This window comes from Orcinus orca, chromosome 19 (assembly GCF_937001465.1).
Source record: "Orcinus orca chromosome 19, mOrcOrc1.1, whole genome shotgun sequence".
Classification (NCBI taxonomy): domain Eukaryota; kingdom Metazoa; phylum Chordata; class Mammalia; order Artiodactyla; family Delphinidae; genus Orcinus; species Orcinus orca.
In genome coordinates, this window is record NC_064577.1 from 12,407,911 (window position 1) to 12,416,588 (window position 8,678).

The 8,678-nt window shown below is 44.1% G+C and overlaps 2 non-coding genes across 2 annotated transcripts; both read right to left on the reverse strand.

Annotated features, from left to right (window-relative positions):
• Nucleotides 1-7,743: 7,743 nt before the first annotated feature.
• TRNAS-CGA (transfer RNA serine (anticodon CGA)) lies at nucleotides 7,744-7,825 on the reverse strand. Its single transcript has one exon. It is a non-coding gene; the product is annotated as a tRNA-Ser (tRNA).
• Nucleotides 7,826-8,226: 401 nt separating this feature from the next.
• On the reverse strand, nucleotides 8,227-8,300 carry TRNAT-AGU (transfer RNA threonine (anticodon AGU)). The gene has a single exon. It is a non-coding gene; the product is annotated as a tRNA-Thr (tRNA).
• Nucleotides 8,301-8,678: the final 378 nt, after the last annotated feature.

Consider the following 8,678-nt stretch of genomic DNA (forward strand, 5'->3'; position numbering starts at 1 on the left):
ACTATACTTCAATAAAAGAGAATTTTTAAAGAAAGAATGAATCAAGCTTATTGCTGGAGGAGAGAGAGCTACAGGTCCTTTGAGGAGAAAGAAGGTGTGAAATGTTCATTTTGGGGAGTAGGAAAACAAACCTTCTATGATAGAATAGGATTTCTAGGCAGGTTGAGAGTCCATCTGAGATGTGGAATCAAAAATGACAATTTCAGAGGTGAATGCACCATGAAGCTGATGAAATGTACAATTCAGGACCCCTCACTCAGGCCCCTGGGAGGGTCCCAGCAATGTGCTCACATGGCCATATGCTTCTGTAAAACTTGCCAAAATAAGACACTTTAACTGCAAATGGTAAAGCCCACTGTCTGTTTTCACTCCAGCTTCCCCTCTGTCACCCTTTCCCCCCCGCCCCCGGTGTTGGAGTCGCTGTGGGCATTCGAGGGTATGTTAATGGTAATGCAGTTAATGTGGTTCCCAGTCACTTCCACACATAGTTAAGCTAGCCCAGTCATCCTGGTGTGGGAATGGCTTCCAGGGAAACTCCTGTCACCTGTGCCCACTCACTAGGCGTCGTGCAGTGAAGGTGCAAAGCCCAAGGGCCCATGTGATGTGAATGCATCCAGTGCTCTTGTCACTATAAGTACATGGGTGGTAGAGGAAAAATGAGGAAAAATGAGATTTGAAATATACAAAGTCAGTAGCCAGTCTGTGGAGAGTATTACAGGGCTATGCAGGCAATTAACTGATACCAATAAGGTATTTTTCCGGACTTTGTAACCTTTGTGTCATTTGCCAGCCTTTTCAGTTTGTAGGTTATGATCTCTTGTTTCACTGCAAATATTTTATCTTTATTGGAGCATAATTGCTTTACACTGTAAATATTACTTTTTGTACCTAGTGTTTTTTTGTTTCTTTTTTTTTGCGGTACGCGGGCCTCTCACTGTTGTGGCCTCTCCTGTTGCGGAGCACAGGCTCCGGACGCGCAGGCTCAGCGGCCATGGCTCACGGGCCCAGCCGCTCCGCGGCATGTGGGATCCTCCCGGACCGGGGCACGAACCCGTGTCCCCTGCATTGGCAGGCGGACTCTCAACCACTGCGCCACCAGGGAAGCCCCTGTACCTAGTTTTATATTATTTTCTTAAAAAGCTCTCACCCCCCAAAACAATTATATACACTTCAGGCTCCCCAAACCTGAGACCAGTTGGCCTGGTTGGGGGATTTTCTGCAGCCATCGCTCCTGTGTAGATGTGGCTGTGAGGGCATCCTCCACACCCATTCCCAGGGTTTCTAAGGCTATGGGTTGGGGGCCTCTGTGGATGGCACGCCTCCGTGTCAGCGCAGGCCTGTGTACGTGTCCCTTGTGGTTGGCTGTGTACATGGTGTGTGTATGGGTGTCTGGGCCTCTGGCCTGTTCCTGGCCGCCCTCTCAATACGGGGCAGCGTAAGGGCTTGGGGGAGGGGAGCTCGTGTCCCACACGCGCTGGGGCCCTAGGGAGGCGGGAGGCGGGGAAGGAACTGAGACAGCACAGCTGGCCTAGTGTCGCTGCTTTGCCTCCCCCGCTGTGACGTCTCCCCAGGCCTGGGTTCCGAGGCTCAGCTCCTCCCTCTTTGTTCTTCAAAGAGAAGGCTGGCTTCCTGGGACCCCCTGGGTCCTGGTAGGGGGGAGTTCCTGGAGAGTTGGGACCTGGGGGTTGGGGGTGGGGAAGTAGGAGGCCCAGGCCCCTGGGCCAAGGGAAGAATCAGGATAGAAGACCTCTATAGAGCCCCAAACAAAACAGACAATAATCCCTGCCTTACGGCACATACGTCCTTGTGGGGGGAACAGTCAAATGCACATCGTACAGAATTTATCATTTGTCAGTTGGTGATAAGTGCTATGGAGAAAAGTGAGGCAAGGAAGAGTGGAGAGTGGGAATTGTGACTTTAGACAGTAAGATTAGGGAAGGACTCACTGAGAAGGTGAAATTTACAGAGGTGAGGGCACAAACAGGGCGACCTGGGGTAAAAGCACTCCAGACAGAGGGACAGGCTGGCTAGTAGGACAACCTGCCAGGCTTGTCAAGGGAACAGAGCAGCAGGGGGCGGAGTGGGGTTGTCTGGAGTGGACGTAGCAGGTGAGATCAGAGCGACAAAGCAGTAGGCTGATTATGTAGAACCTTCTAGGCCATCGCAAGGACTCTGTCACCTCTGAGTGTAATGTGAAGCCATTGGGGGACTTTTTTCCCCCTAGCTTTTTTGTTTTGTTTGTTTTTGGAACTTTTAATTTTTATATAATTTCAAATTTTCAGAAAAGTTACAAAAAAGTACAAGGATTATACATCAACTATTCTTCAATTAAAAAAAAAAGGAAGAAAGTACAAGGAACTCCTGTGTACTCTTTTCTCTGTTAATTGTTCGCGTTTGCTCCGTTTGCTTTATCATTTCTCTCCAAATATAATATAGATATAAAATATTTGTTTTCTGAATCATTTGGGGGTAAATTGAAAATGTCAGGCCCTTTTGCCCAGGTTACTCAGTGTGTTTTCTGAGAATGAGGACATTTGTAGTAATAATAGTACATAGTAGTACAACTGTCAACATCAGAATATTAAAATTAATATGATAGTATTATTTAATGCCAGTCCATACTTAAATTTCCTCAAATGTTTCAATTATGTCCTTTATAGCCCTTTTTTCCCAATCCAGGATTCCATCCAGGATCCCACACTGCATTTAGTTGTTCTGTCTGTTCAGTTTCATTTAATCTGGAAGATTCTTGATCTTCAGTTTTTTTATATATATCCTGGAATTAAAAAAAAATTATGGAAGTATAGTTGATTTACAATGTTGTGTTAACTTCTGCTGTACAGCAAAGTGACTCACTTATGTGTATTCTTTTTCATATTCTTTTCCATTATGGTTTATCACAGGATACTGAATATAGTTCCCTGTGCTATACAGTAGGACCTTGTTGTTTAGCATCCTATATATAATAGTTTGCATCTACTAATCCCAAACTCCCAATCCTTCCCTCCCCACCTCTCCTCCCCCTTGGCAACCACAAATCTGTTCTCTATGTCTGTGAGTCTGTTTCTGTTTCATAGATATGTTCATTTGTGTTGTATTTTAGGGTCCACATATAAGTAATGTCATATGGTATTTGTCTTTCTCTTTTTGACTTACTTCACTTAGTATGATAGTCTCTAGGTCCATCTATGTTGCTGCAAATGGCATTATTTCATTGTTTTTGATGGCTGAGTAATATTCCATTGTGTATACACACATCTTCTTTATCCATTCATCTGTCGATGGACATTTAGATTGTTTCCATGTCTTGGCTATTGTAAATAGTGCTGCTGTGAACATAGGGGTGCATGCCTATGGAGTGGGATATACTCCTGGTATATGCCAGGAGTGGGATTGCTAGATCATATGGCAACTCTATTTTTAGTTTCTTGAGGAACCTCCATACTGTTTTCCATAGTGGCTGCACCAATTTACACTCCCACCAACAGTGTAAGAGGGTTCCCTTTTCTCCACACCCTCTCCAGCATTGATTATTTGCAGACTTTTTAATGATGGGCATTCTGACCGGTGTGAGGTGGTACCTCATTGTAGTTTTGACTTGCATTTCTCTAGTAATTAGCGATGATGCGCATTTTTTCATGTGCCTGTTGGCCATCTGTATGTCTATTTAGGTCTTCTGCCCATTTTTCGATTGGTTTTGTTGTTGTTGTTGTTGTTGTTGAATTGTATGAGTTGTTTGTATATTTTGGAACTTAAGCCCTTGTCAGTCACATCATTTGCAAATATTTTCTCCCAGTCCGCAGGTTGTCTTTTTGTTTATGGCTTCCTTTGCTGTGCAAAAGCTTGTAGGTTTGACTAGGTCCCATTTATTTATTTATTTATTTATTTGCGGTACGCGGGCCTCTCACTGTTGTGGCCTCTCCCGTTGCGGAGCACAGGCTCCGGACGCGCAGGCTCAGTGGCCATGGCTCACGGGCCCCGCCGCTCCGCGCATGTGGGATCCTCCCGGACCGGAGTACGAACCCGTGTAGCCTGCATCGGTAGGCGGACTCTCAATCACTGCGCCACCAGGGAAGCCCCCATTTATTTATTTATACTGATATGAACTTTGGATTCTTACTTGATTCAGTGCATTATTTATTTTAATGCTCAGATTGTCCAAGATTTAGCCAGTGGAAGCCCCTTTAGCCACAGCCCCTAGCTGCTGTGTCTTTTTGATATACACCCAATATTTCTGAGCACTTCTTTACTTTCTGGTGAAACAAAATGTTCTAAGATCATTTTGTAATTCCCCAGCTGCAGCCCTAGAGACACCCTTTTCTCCAAGGAGTGCTGGTTCATTTTAGTAGAAAATGGTATTTAGTAACCAAGATCTGAGCACTTGGTGTGTTTATCACTACTTGTGTGTCATTCCTTTTAGGCTCCCTCAGCAGACAGAGCTAGGAAATATAGGTGAATGTATACATTGTGTATGTGCATACATTTCCTTATATTACATTTCCTTCCTTAACTATACACATTAAAACCATGAATTCATATTTATACCCTACTGAGAGATTTTAAAGAGAGGAACGACAGAATCTGATTTATGTTTTAAAAGGATCACTTTGCCCAGTGTGTTCAGAGTAGACTGTAAGGGAACAAGGAACAAGAGTGGAAGCAAGGAAATAATTTAGGGGCTATTGCAATAATCTGGGTGAGAGATGAGGGTGGCATGGACCAAGGTGTAGTATTGAAGTGTAGTAACAAAGAGTCAAATTTTTTACCTATTTTAAATAAGAAATTGTTGACTGATTTGATGTGGACTGTGTGTGTGTGAGAGAAAGGGAGATGAATCAGAGATGATTCTAAGGTTTCTGGTCTGGCTAACTGAAGAAATGGAATTTCCATTTACTGAGATGGAAAGACTACAGGTGAAGCAGTTTTGGGGGAGATGACCAGAAGTTTGGTTGGGACATTTTAAGTTTGTGATTCCTTATTAGATATCCAAGTAGAAACAATAAGTGGGCAATAGGATATATGCATCTGTAATGCAGGGAAGAGTTTTGGAGCTAGAAATGAAAATTGGGGATGCGTTAATGTAATGTAGGTTCATATTTTAAACCATGAGCCTGGAGATCATCAAGGGAATGAATACAGATAGAGAAGAGAAGAGGCTAGAAAATTGAGCCTTGGAAACACCTCAACATTTAGAGATCCAGGAGATGACGAACTAGCAAAGGCATCTGTGAATGAATTGTTAACGAAGTGGAAGGAATATAAGAAGAGTGTGGTGTCCTAGAAGGCAAGTGAAGAAAGCGTTTCTAAGCAGGGAGAGTAAGCATCTGTGTCAACTGCTGCTCAGTAGTGATCAATGGATTTAGCAACGTGATGGTCATTTTGTACGTTAACAAAAGCAGTTTTGTTGGGGGCAGGTGCAGGGTTGGGGGCACCTGATTAGAGAGGGTTCAAAGGAAAGTGGAAAGATGGTATTGGAAACAGTGGGCATAAGAGAAGTTGTTTTGCTGTAGAGGGGAACAGAGGAACGTAGTGGTAGCTGGAGGGGAGTTGTGGGGTTAAGATGGCGTTTGTTGTCTTGCATGTTCTAAATTGAGATAAACTTCATTATGTTTGTAGCCTGGTGGGAATAATCCAGTTAGAAAAGGGGGAAATTGATGGTAAAGAAAGAAAACAGAGCAATGTCCTTGAGTGGGCCAGAGGGAACGGGAGATCTAGTTGGTGTGGGGGTTGGCCTTAGTTAGGTGGAAGGGTTCATCTACAGTTAGGAGGAAGGGGAATAGCATGTGGTCACAGACTCAGGTAGGTAGGCAGGTGCGATTGCCGATGTCAGTAGGAAAATTTCTTCGGAATGCCTTTTTTTAAATTGAAGTATAGTTGATTTATAGTGTTATGTTAGCTTCAGGTGTACAGCACACTGATTCAGTGAATACATATACATTTTTTTCAGATTCTCTTCCCTTATAGCTTATTACAAAATATTGAGTATAGTTCCCTGTGCTATACAGTAGGTCCTTGTTGGGTATCTATTTTATGTATAGTAGTGTGTATATGTTAATCCCAAACTCCTAATTTATTCCCCTACTTCTGCTTTGGTAGCCATAAGCTTGTTTTCTATGACTATGGGTCTATTTCTGTTTTGTAAATAAGTTCATTTGTTTTGTTTTGGTTTTGTTTTGTTTTTAGGTTCCACATATAAGCCATATCGTATAATATTTGTCTTTGTCTGGCTTACTTCACTTAATATGGTAATCTCTAGGTCCATCCATGTTGCTGCAAATGGCATGATTTCATTCTTTTTTATGGCTAATATTTCTACTGTGTGTATATATATATATATATACCACATCTTCTTTATCCATTCATCTGTCGATGGACATTTAGGTTGCTTCCATGTCTTGGCTATTGTAAATAGTGCTGCTGTGAACATAGGGGTGCATGTATCTTTGCAAATTAAAGTTTTCTCCGGATAAATGCCCAGGAGTGGGATTGCTGGATCATATGGTAGCTCTACTTATAGTATTTTGAGGAACCTCCATACTGATCTCCATAGTGGCTGCACCAATTTACATTCCCACCAACAGTGCAGGAGGGTTCCTTTTTCTTCACACCCTCTCCAGCATTTATTATTTGTCGACTTTTTGATGATGGCCATTCTGACCAGGGTGAGGTGATACTTCATTGTAGTTTCCATTTGCATTTCCCTAAATTAGCGATATGGAGCATTTTTTCATGTGCCTGTTGGCACATGTATGTCTTCTCTGGAGAAATGTCCATTTAGATCTTCTGCCCATTTTTTGCTTGGGTTGTTTGAACTGAACTGTATGAGCTGTTTGTATATTTTGGAAATTAATCCCTTGTTGGTCGCATCATTTGCAGATCTTTCTCCCGTTCTGTAGGTTCTTTTTATTCTGTTTATGGTTTCCTTTGTTGTGCAAAAGCTTTTAAGTTTAATTAGGTCCCATTTGTTTATTTTTGTTTTTATTTCCGTTACTCTAGGGGACGGATCCAAAAAGATATTGCTGCAATTTATGTCCAAGAGTGTTCTCCCTGTTTTCCTCTAGAGTCTTATAGTCTCCGGCCTTACATTTAGGTCTTTAATCCATTTTGAGTTTATTTTTGTATATGGTGTTAGAGAATGTTCTAATTTCATTCTTTTACATGTAGCTGTTCAGTTTTCCCAGCAGCACTTATTGAAGAGACTTTTTTCCATTGTATATTCTTGCCTCCTTTGTTGTAGATTAATTGACCATAGGTGAGTGGGTTTATTTCTGGGCTTTTATCCTGTTCCATTGATCTATATGTCTGTTTTTGTGCCAGTACCATAGTGTTTTGATTACCGAATGCCTTTTGAACACAGTGAAACAGGAAGTAAAGCTGAAGGAGGATGAAGGGATTCGTGGTTTGATGTGAAAAGGAATGAAAGAGTCGTATAGGAGAGATGGAGGGGAAATGGATGGGGAAATGTGATATGATTGCTAATAGCACTGAGAAAACACCTGAGTTTGGAGTTATGAATTCAAATTGGCAGTTAAAACGGCTTTTTGCTTGATATAACCTTTGGAGGAGGAGTAGAAGCAGGAATCTGAGGCCCGCAAGAGGGCGCTCGTGGACAGGTCCTGGGTGGCTGAGTCCCTGAGAGTCTTGGAATAAAATTGGGATCTGCTCCAGGGAAAGACAGCACTGGAAAAACAAGTTGCTTTCTTCACCGGAGGCGGCAGTAGTATTCATTCCCAAAACTACTGACGCTGTGAGCAGGATTCGAACCTGCGCGGGGAGACCCCATTGGATTTCGAGTCCAACGCCTTAACCACTCGGCCATCACAGCCGCCTGTGGACTGGGGCCTGCGGAACTATAGCTGCCTATCAACACGCCCGCCTCTTGCGAGCGCTGTCTTGATGTCAGTGCGCGTGCGCTTGTGAGGCAACGGCCCTACAGAAGCGGCGACTTTCCAGTTCTCTCTCCCTGCCCCGAGCCACAGTACAAAATGGGCCCAACCGTTCCCACACCGTTGAAGGCAGACAAAGGGATGCCGCTACACCCTGGTTCTTGACAGCTGGGGTCAGCCTCCAAATTCGCACTAAAAGTGCACAGGGAGGGAGACTCAAGTAGCAATGGGATGGCTGGTAAGAAGAAGAATCCTTCCATATGTACTACAGAGAGGCGCCCTGTCAAAGTCTGGAAATGTGTCCCCTTCGCAGCAATAATATACTAGAGTCAACCGTCCCAGGCACCGCTGGGATTCGAACCCAGGATCTCCTGTTTACTAGACAGGCGCTTTAACCAGCTAAGCCACGGCGCCGTTGGGTGGGTTGGTGAGTCTAGATGTAGATCAGCTGTTCCTGAGGGTCACTAATCGAGACGACCGAAATAACGGCTGCCACGGGGCTTCAGTGACTCATCCTTTCCAAGGTTCCCCCTTTCCTTCCCAAGCTCTGAGCCTGAGGGTTAATACTCTGCACCACCCGCCTCTCTCCCACACCGTTGGGGACCAACTCGACTATGAATGGCTGCGTGGCCCCCCGTCCCTTAGCCACCTAGACTGACCTGCTTTCTCAGTGAGAAAGGGTTTGTGGAGAAGAGGGATGCGGGTCCTCAGAGGAGGGAATGGCTCACTCTCACTACAACCCTCCGGAAACGGGGGCGCCACACCTCCCCACAAAGAGCTCCCCTAACCCAA